Source organism: Pteropus alecto, unplaced genomic scaffold (assembly GCF_000325575.1).
Source record: "Pteropus alecto unplaced genomic scaffold, ASM32557v1 scaffold59, whole genome shotgun sequence".
Classification (NCBI taxonomy): Eukaryota; Metazoa; Chordata; class Mammalia; order Chiroptera; family Pteropodidae; genus Pteropus; species Pteropus alecto.
In genome coordinates this window covers 102,966-111,676 of record NW_006443292.1, presented here as the reverse complement: position 1 = coordinate 111,676, position 8,711 = coordinate 102,966, and the positions used below count along the sequence as shown (strand labels likewise).

At 49.7% G+C, this 8,711-nt stretch overlaps 1 pseudogene; it reads right to left on the bottom strand.

Moving 5' to 3' along the window:
* Window positions 1-7,340: 7,340 nt before the first annotated feature.
* LOC112472812 lies at window positions 7,341-7,459 on the bottom strand (annotated as a pseudogene).
* Between the last annotated feature and the right edge of the window lie 1,252 nt (window positions 7,460-8,711).

Sequence of the window (8,711 nt, the reverse complement as noted above, 5' to 3'; positions counted from 1 at the left end):
CAAAACAAACAAAACAGAGCAAACAAAAAAACAAAAACCAGTTCCTTGGAGAGAGAAGACAAGGATGGTACCAGTACCGCATCTGCCTCCTCACAGCCGGCGATAGATATTAACTATCTTCCCCTACGTGCTCAGCACTGTGCCCCACGCTCTGACGCTTAAGAAACAGAAGCGAGAGCTCTGCCAAAAACATCTCCGATTCGGTTCAGGGGGCGATGCTCGGCACACGTCGCACAGACAGAGCTGCACCCAGCCCCTCATTAACTTAATGGATTCCTACAGTCGGCCCTCCGGGGATGCAGAGTCGAAGATGCGGAGGTTCTCGGCGAGCAAGCGCGGGTGTGTTTATAAATGCATCTCTCATCACTCCCAGGTTCTGAAAAGAGAGCGAGCTCCTGGAGCAGGTGAAGAGACGGTAGACACCGTGCCCGGAGCCGTGGCCACTCATTCATTTGTTCACACTGTCTAAGACTCCTGGTTTTGCTTCCCAGGAAGAGAAAGTTGATTACTTTTTGTGCACTTTGTCCGTCTTGGAGTTCCTCCTGGTCCATTTCCTCTGATTTTTTTTTTTTTAATAGAAAAAAGACTTATTGCTTTCAGGTCACCTGTATCAGGCAGTTGGCTTTGCTTAGGGAATGTTTTTTTTTTTTTTTCTTTCCATATTCGAGGCAATAACTTTTTCAGCAACTGTCTCTCATGTATAAATCATGGCTCATAAACTCATAGCTCGAGTTTGATCCGAGCCCCCAAAATATTTTCTGGGGCCAGCAAAGCGTTTATAAGTGTTTTTAGTCTGGAGGCCACAGTCTGTCCAGCTCTCCACAGGGTCCGGCACACTCTGCTGCCTTCTAGCTGGTCAGATTCACACACTCATGATCTCTGTGGGCTCCAGGGGCACCTGAGGACTGGATCGGCATGAAACCCACCCTGTTATTAGGAAAAAGAACCCAGATGTGTGCACTTCCTTGAGGATGGGTCAGCACCTTCTCAGATGACAGACTTACGGTCTCTGTGGTTCTTAATGATAGCCATCAAATCTACGGTCTTCACAGTTGCTCTCCCCCACCCCAATCTACTTTGCTGATACGTCACACTAGCTAATGCATTTCCTCCAGCTGGTCTACCATCAAAGGTGAGGATTTTAGCAACAAAACTGCTCCACCGACCACCAGCGATGGGGGTCCTCCTTGCCACCGAGGCACCCAGCGATCCTCCTCCAAACCTCCATCGTATTGTTGTTTCCTTGGACCATTCCACATAACTACCCAGTTTGGGTTGTCTGGAAGCAGATGCTGAGATGGGCTCTGATGGGGCCCAACACCTGTGAGAGGCAGCATGGCTGGGCAAAGGGAGGAGTAATCCTAGGCTGTAGGCTTGATGAAGCCCTCACTGAACCCCCAGAGAGCTCTGAAACAGGCATGGCCCTATTGGGTCAAAATGGCCCGGCATCAGCGATGACTCACTGGACATGGACTCCCCCCGGGAAGGGGAGGCTCCTGGGCGAGGTACCACTCAGGAGGTGAGGCAAATGCTCAAGGATCTGACATCCGGAGCCTTCTGCCGACTCCATCCCCACAGGGGCGACAAGTCTTTCCTTGCATAGGAATCTAGGTGGGTCATCCCTGTGTCTACTCCATTGCTGAAATGCAATTCCTAATTTTTTCCTCTACAATGTTCATGTATTATTTTTCTAACCAAAGAAAGAAAATAAGACTTTTTTTTTTTTTAATTTCAAGGTGAAAATCAAGTCAGATCTCCTTTTCCTAGTTTGATTGCGTCATGATTATTTGATTATGTTTCATTAATTTGATTATTCGTTTCATCTAATTTGGTTATAATTCCTAGGGTGTGAAGTAGCATGTATGATCATGGCTCCAAACATCCTGTTAGAAAGGGGTAAAATCAGCCAAACCTGTCGGTTAGCAGATCATTTTAACACCTTTGTGGAGTCCACTGCTGGCTCTCAGCCTCTCTTGGGTAGACCACATCCAGTGTATTTTACATCCACACAGGACGAATTCCGATCTAACAACCAATCTGATGGGCCAGACCCTGGGAGATAATGCCATCTGACGTCCTTCGGAAGACAACAAGTGGCAGGTAGATCACGACCCCCTCCCAGCGTGGCATTGACTTGTGCATGTCACGCTCGTTTTGGGGGTTATCTTTTTTTGGCTGGCTCAGATGGATGTGCCCAGCAGAGTCAGTCCGTCGGCACTCACACTGGTTCATCAACTCGAAACAATCAAAAGGACGGAGTGGCGACCTTTCTTCTCCTCCTCGTTATCTCTTTGAATGATCTCCTTCTGTGAAAGTGCTTATGGGAGAGAATTAGTAGGAGGCCTTTGCTTTTGAAGACACAAAGACTTGCCTGGGGGCTCACCTTGCTTCTGTCTAATAAGATCTCTCTTTTCCAATAATAATGATAAAAAAAAGTCACCTCCTGACAAGAGGCTTTGAGGAATAACTGGAGAACTTAGTTTCTTTCCAATAACTATGGGAAAACAAACCCAGAGCAGAAAAAAAAAAACCAACAACAACCTGAAAAAAAATGTGGAGGATCTGTCTGGGAAAGGGAAAAAACACAGGATTTGGTGACAGTCAGTCTCAGGGGTAAGTGGGTTTCAATGTCGCCTATTCACGTGAGGCTTCGTTTGGGTCAAGTCATATAAACTCTCTGAAATTCCGTTCCTTCCCCCGAACTAACCGAGACCTTGGCAGCGGCCCATTTCTCTGTCCCCTTCTAGAGCAAAATGTCCTTGAATGGGCTGTCGGTTCTCTATTTCCTTTTTGCTTATTCCCTCCTCAATCAATTCCAGACAGCATCTTGCCTCCTGTTCCTCTAAAGTAGCTCTTATCTACCTCCCCGGTAGCCTCTGTCTGATCAATCGAGAGGCCCATTTTCGGTCTCCCTCTTACCAGAGCTCCCAGCAGCATCTGACTGCCACGTCCAGGCTTCGAGATGGAGCACTCTCTCGAGTGGCCCTTTCTTCTCTCGTTTTTGACGATTTCCTCCTCCCCTGGCCAACCAGGACCTGGTTCTGAGTCTCCTAACTGTCTCGCATAGCAACGTACTTTCAGTAGGTCTGGGATGGCGGGGAGGTGATGCCCACGCCAGCTGCCCAGGGGGCCACACTTCGAGCATCGTTTCCCTCTAAACCCTCACCGTCGCAATTAACGGCGGTGCTGTCTATGCAGCTGCTGAGGCCAAACACCTAGGAGTCATTTTTGATTCTTCTGCTTCCTCCATGGCCGTGGCCAGGATCTTAATTACTTAGACAAAGAACCTGAGTTTTAGAGAGTTGTGTATGACTTGTCCAAAGTCTAACGTGACAGCGTAGGGCAGAGCTGCTTCTGCTACCTTCTGGCAGCCTTTCCATCTGGGCCTCGCGTACGTCCTACCTCTGAGGCTGTCTGTTGCCAAATGCCGGACTATCTCCCCTCTTCACGCGATAGACCTGCTACGCTTTTCGAATGGGGAAAACAAGTTAGCATATGCTTCTCTTTCTCCGCGAAGACCGAGGGGAGAATCTCTCTCCACCGGAAGAGTTGGACGCTTAAGAAGTGAGGGGCCACACGACAGGGCTGTTTGGAAGCGCAGGGAGTCGTGTGACTGGAGGAGGGTGGTAGCATTGCTGAGCAGGCTCGGGTGCCTGTTCGAGATCTGAGGTGAGATCGAAAGCGAGTCCAGGCTGTGGAGGTCTGCGTCTTCCCTCAGCGACATTCACATGGGCCACCACAGCTCCGGGGTGGAGGCCCGGGGCCTGGATCACCGAATCCAGCATCACACACATCTTCCATTTCGGTGGCCATTGCCAGAGGAGCTCTGCGAATGTCCCCCCCACCCCCACCCCGTTTCTCCACACCTGCTAATTCAGCGCGTGCTGCACCAGACCTGCTGATCCTCCACTCGCCATCTGCTAGGTGGGGGAAAAAAATTGGTATTTTGCTATTTCAAATGCAAATCATTTTATTATATGTGAGCGTCAACATCTTTTCTTATGCTTTTTCTGTGAACTGCCTGTTCATAATGGGGACTACTTGAGAATTTCAAAAGAGGTTGAAGAGAGAACACATTATTTGTCTAAGCTACTGAGCAAAATGACAGAAGGTTAAGGTAGAGCTCCTTATATGGTGGGGCGAAGGCTTAGACACTGACATCAGAGGTGTGACTCTTCCTGGAAAGTAAGGTTTGCCTCTGTCCTGGCCAAGAAACGTGTTGGCTGGGGCCACAATCCTCCTCAAACACATCCTTATCCCGCCCAGGTGTAGGTACCAGCCGAAGGGAAGCTGGTCCCCGGATTCCCAACTCCCAGCGCCATAATCCCATCTCTAAACACAGGTGAAATTTTGCCCATGAGATGGTCCCAGGAAAATACTGAAAAGGGGAGGAAAAGCAATGAATAAAATGAAACAAAATAAATCCTTTGGCTTAGAGGTTCAGTGGGAACTGTGAGTCAGAATTATGCGTTTGGCAGCATTGAAATGATACTAATGAATGCACAACTTATGAGTCATACACTTTTTAACCTGCTGTATAAGTTCTTAACGGAAAATAAGACTCCTAAATCTAGCAAGTTTGTCTAAACTGAGACCCATGGGTGCATACACACACTGTGCCGTTCCAAATTTTTAATCTGGAGTGTGAAAGAGATAGATCTTTTGGATCCCATTTCTGTGTGTGTGTGTGTGTGTGTGAGGGGGAGTTATATATAGGTCTGCTGAAAGGTGACTCAAATTCCTTCTAAGCCCATGCTTGGAGAGGGGGTGACGGTACTGACATCTAAGAGAGGACAGAGGGCATTTTGGGATACGATGCAGGTTCAGAGGCAGCTTTGGGTTCACTGTTGCTGATAGCTAAACCTCACCTGCACTAATGCAGACAAAAGCTTGCCTGAGCCGTGACGGTGTGTTTCACGGGAAGGTGTGTTTCATGCTTAAGATGTCTGGAACTGAGGGCGAGGTCACCACCCAGCAGGCGTGGTGGAGTCCTGCCAGATGGATGGCTCTAAACCAGTCTTCTTTCTGCGAAGTCCTGGGTCCTGGTGAGACGTACATGAGGCCCAGATGGAAGGGCCGCCAGAAGGTAGCAGAAGCAGCTCTGCCCTAATCTTCTATTCAGATCGTGCTTCTGTTTATGAAGAAGGGCGTCCAGTTGCCAGCAATGTATCTGGGATACTTCTAAGGACCTATGCCCCGGACGGATTGTATCTCATCTAACTTTGACAACGGGTCAACAAGCCTCTCAGTGTTGCAGGTGACAGAGCTGAGGCTCAGAAAGGTTATGTGGCCTGGCCAAGGTCCCCCAACTAGAGAGTAGCGAGGCTGGGTATTGTGGACTGAATGTCTGACACTCCGGCAATTCACATGTTGAAGCCTCACCCCCTCATGTGATGTATTCGGAGGTGAGATCTTTGGCAGGTGATTAGGGTTAGACGAGGTCACAGGGGCATGGCCCTGCTCATGAGCTTAGTGTCCTTATAAGAGATGTCAGAGAGCTTGCCTTTTCTCTTCTCCAGGTGCAGACACAGCGAGAAGGTGGCCGTCTGCAAGCCAGGAAGAGGGCCCTTGCCAGAACCCGATCATGCTGGCCCCCCGATTTCGGGCTTCCGGCCTCCAGAACTGTAAGAAAATAACTTTCTGTTATTTAGCTACCTGGTCCATGGCATTTTGTCATGTCAGCCCAAGTGACAAAGACACTGGATTTCAACCCACGTCTGTCTGCCCACAGCACACTCATGGTCATCCCCATGTACCCTGCCACCTCTCCAGGATGATCTGTGCTTTCATTATGCTGTTCTGTTAAGATATCACACAATAATGGGAAAATAACTCATGACAAAGAACATGCAAATCGCCCCGAGAAGTCCGTAATTAATGGATTTTAAGATAGTTTTGGGTGTTTAAACTCGTCCTAAGTTTCTGGTCAAAGGGAGGCATTTAATTCCCTTCCTTTGAAAGAAAGGAGCTCATAATCAATAATTCTTTCATCCACAGAAGTCCACCTATTACACAGGGCCCTGGGTCCTATTAAACTCTGTTTCACGGAAATTACTAAAACATCCTAAACAGCAGACTTTCCCCTTACGGAGAAGTCTCTCTTTCACTATTCCCCAATTTGTGCCTTTGAAAAAAATAGTCTTGGTTGCAAGAACACCCCAGGCTTGTTCAGGGTCGATCATGCATTTTGCAAAAACATTTTAAGGCTGAGCCATATTGACAGCTTCTCAGGGAACTCATCAGGTCTAAAACACCTATTAAAAAAAAAGAAAATTGCTCCTGATTTTTTTTTTTTCCTCTGTAAGTGAAAGGGGGCCGACCACCCAGTTTATTCTTGGCTCAAGGCCCTTGCTGTTGGTGGCTTCATCCTTGGGGAGTAACTCCCACCCCAGGGGTCTTCGGCCCTTGTTAGTGAAAACCCCTCCCTAGTGTCGATGCCAGGCAAGACAGGGTGCAAGCCCATCAGCCTTTCTCTGCTCCATCTCCAACTTCTCGCTTAAAAACCCTTTTCTTCCTTTCTTCCCTCTTCCCTCTGCTCTCCAGCCACTGAGAAACCGAATCGAGTCACAGCTCTGGGCACTCAGAGCTCTCTCCCGGTCTGTCTCACGTAAACAACGTGTCGATCACTTTCCCTTTGAATAAACGCATTCTTCTTTTTTTTTTTTTTTTAAGTGTAAAAGTTATAGATATTTGGAAATTATTTTAAAGCGTACCTAAAAATCTATCACTCGACGCAACCGCTGTTTCATTTGGGTTTGGCTTAGCGCTTTCTCCTGTGTTAACATATTTAAGATACACTTATTCAGAGAGTGTGCGCGTGTGTTTGCATCCTGATTTTTGAGGACACGCGACGACATAGAATTTTCCAAGGTGTCACGGCTGCGTCACACTCTAGTTTAAAAGGACTGCCCAGCTAGCGAAACGAGGAGGCAATGTGGTGTGGAGGGAAGACTAAAGGCTTCAGACCCAGGCGGGCTTGTCTTCAGTTATCTACTGCCACTTAGCAGTCGGTGGGATTTGCCTGTTCTCTCTGCACCTCGTTTTTCTCCTGTCTAAAATGAAGGCATGTCCTCTTCCTTTTATGGAGAGGCATGAGAATTAGACGAGGAGGAGGAGCAGTCCACACCTGGTTGCCATTTCCGTTGGGATTATAGCGGGCACGTGATCCTGAGCTGTCCTGTGGTTCTCGGGCACACTGTGACTCTCGTCTTCATTTATTTTTAAATTTTTATTTATTTCTTTCTTTTAGGCGGGGCAACCCTTGGTCGACCTCACAGATTGTAAGGACTTTGTCAGCTTACAATCTATCTTTTTATTATTATTTTTTTTAAATTTTTTTACGCCTACAGCACCTGGTCTTCCTCGGTGGTCTCCCATCCAAGTACTAACCAGGCCCGATCCTGCTTAGCTTCTAAGAGCAGATGGGATCGGGCTTGTTCAGGGTGGCGTGGCCGTAGACTGTGACTCTCGTCTTTAAACTGGGGTTTAGCAGATCCCACATCCCTCCAAGAGCCTTCGCTGCAGGTTTCAAGGGCGGATGGGATTCCGTTTGCATCGCTGGGCAGCTTGGGCCGGGCTTAAGCAAGTGATGATGTGAGCAAAGGACCAAGCTCTGGGACTCAAGGGCCAGTCGGCCTCCTAAAATGTTCCAGCAGAGGGTGATATTGACACCGGGGGACTCCAAGCTGCGGCCGGAACCAAAGACATCAACTCAGTTTGCCTAAAATCAGTCCAACAGAAAATACGGAAGGCCTTCAACGGGCCAGACTTTCCTGCAAAAATGCGCAGTAAGGGTAGGTCCCTAACCTCTGTAGAGAGCGAAGAGAAAGACAATAAACAAATTTCAGTCAAGGTTAGCACGGAGTAAGTGATAAAAAGTGACCAGAAGTCGGGCGGGCCGCGTCATCAGGGTGTCCGGGAAGGCCTCTCCAAGGGCAGAGCCTGAAGGAAACGAGAGAGCCAGCCCTGTGGATATTGAGGACAGGAAGATGGCAACACTTCTGTCTGCCCAAGCCCGAGGACTTTCCGGGGAAGCAGGACTTTCGGTGCTAACGTCAGGATTGTCCCAGGCAGAAGAAACAGCAGATGCCAAGGCCGACGAGAGAGAGAGAACTTGGTGTGTTTCGGGAATGTCCGGGAGGCTGATAAGGAGCTCAGGGAGAGAAGGGGACAAGCACGGGGCGGGGGGCAGGGCCAGGCCACACGGGGCCTCACTGCTTAGGGCGAGGGCGGCCGGATGGACGGGCTCTAGGCATTCGGGGCAGGAAGGTGAGGCCGGCAGGGGCCGGGGTGACCGAGCCAGGACCTTCCTGCCCCAGGGAGTGAGGCTGTGAGCTCTCCTGATGCTGCCGCAGGGGGGCGCAGAGCCACCGCAGCCACTTCCTCGACGTGGGAGCCCCTCCTGGCCCGCCCGCGTGACACACGCGGAGCCCTGGCATCACACGCGCGGGAGACCGCGGAGGGCGGGTCGTTCCGTCAGCGGCAGCGAAGCTATGGGAGCCGCACAAGCCTCTGCCTGAGCATTTCACAGGCGCGCTCTTGGGAAGTAACCCCGAACAGGTGTCCGGGCTCCCTTACGGACCCCCGACTCTAGCGGGGCTGCTCTGAAGGGTCTCTCCCGCTCCCGCGCAGTCCCACACTCGTCCAGGTGAGAGCGGGCAGCATGTGGCTGTCTCCAGAGCCCTCTTTTTCCAGACAAGAAAACTGGGTTC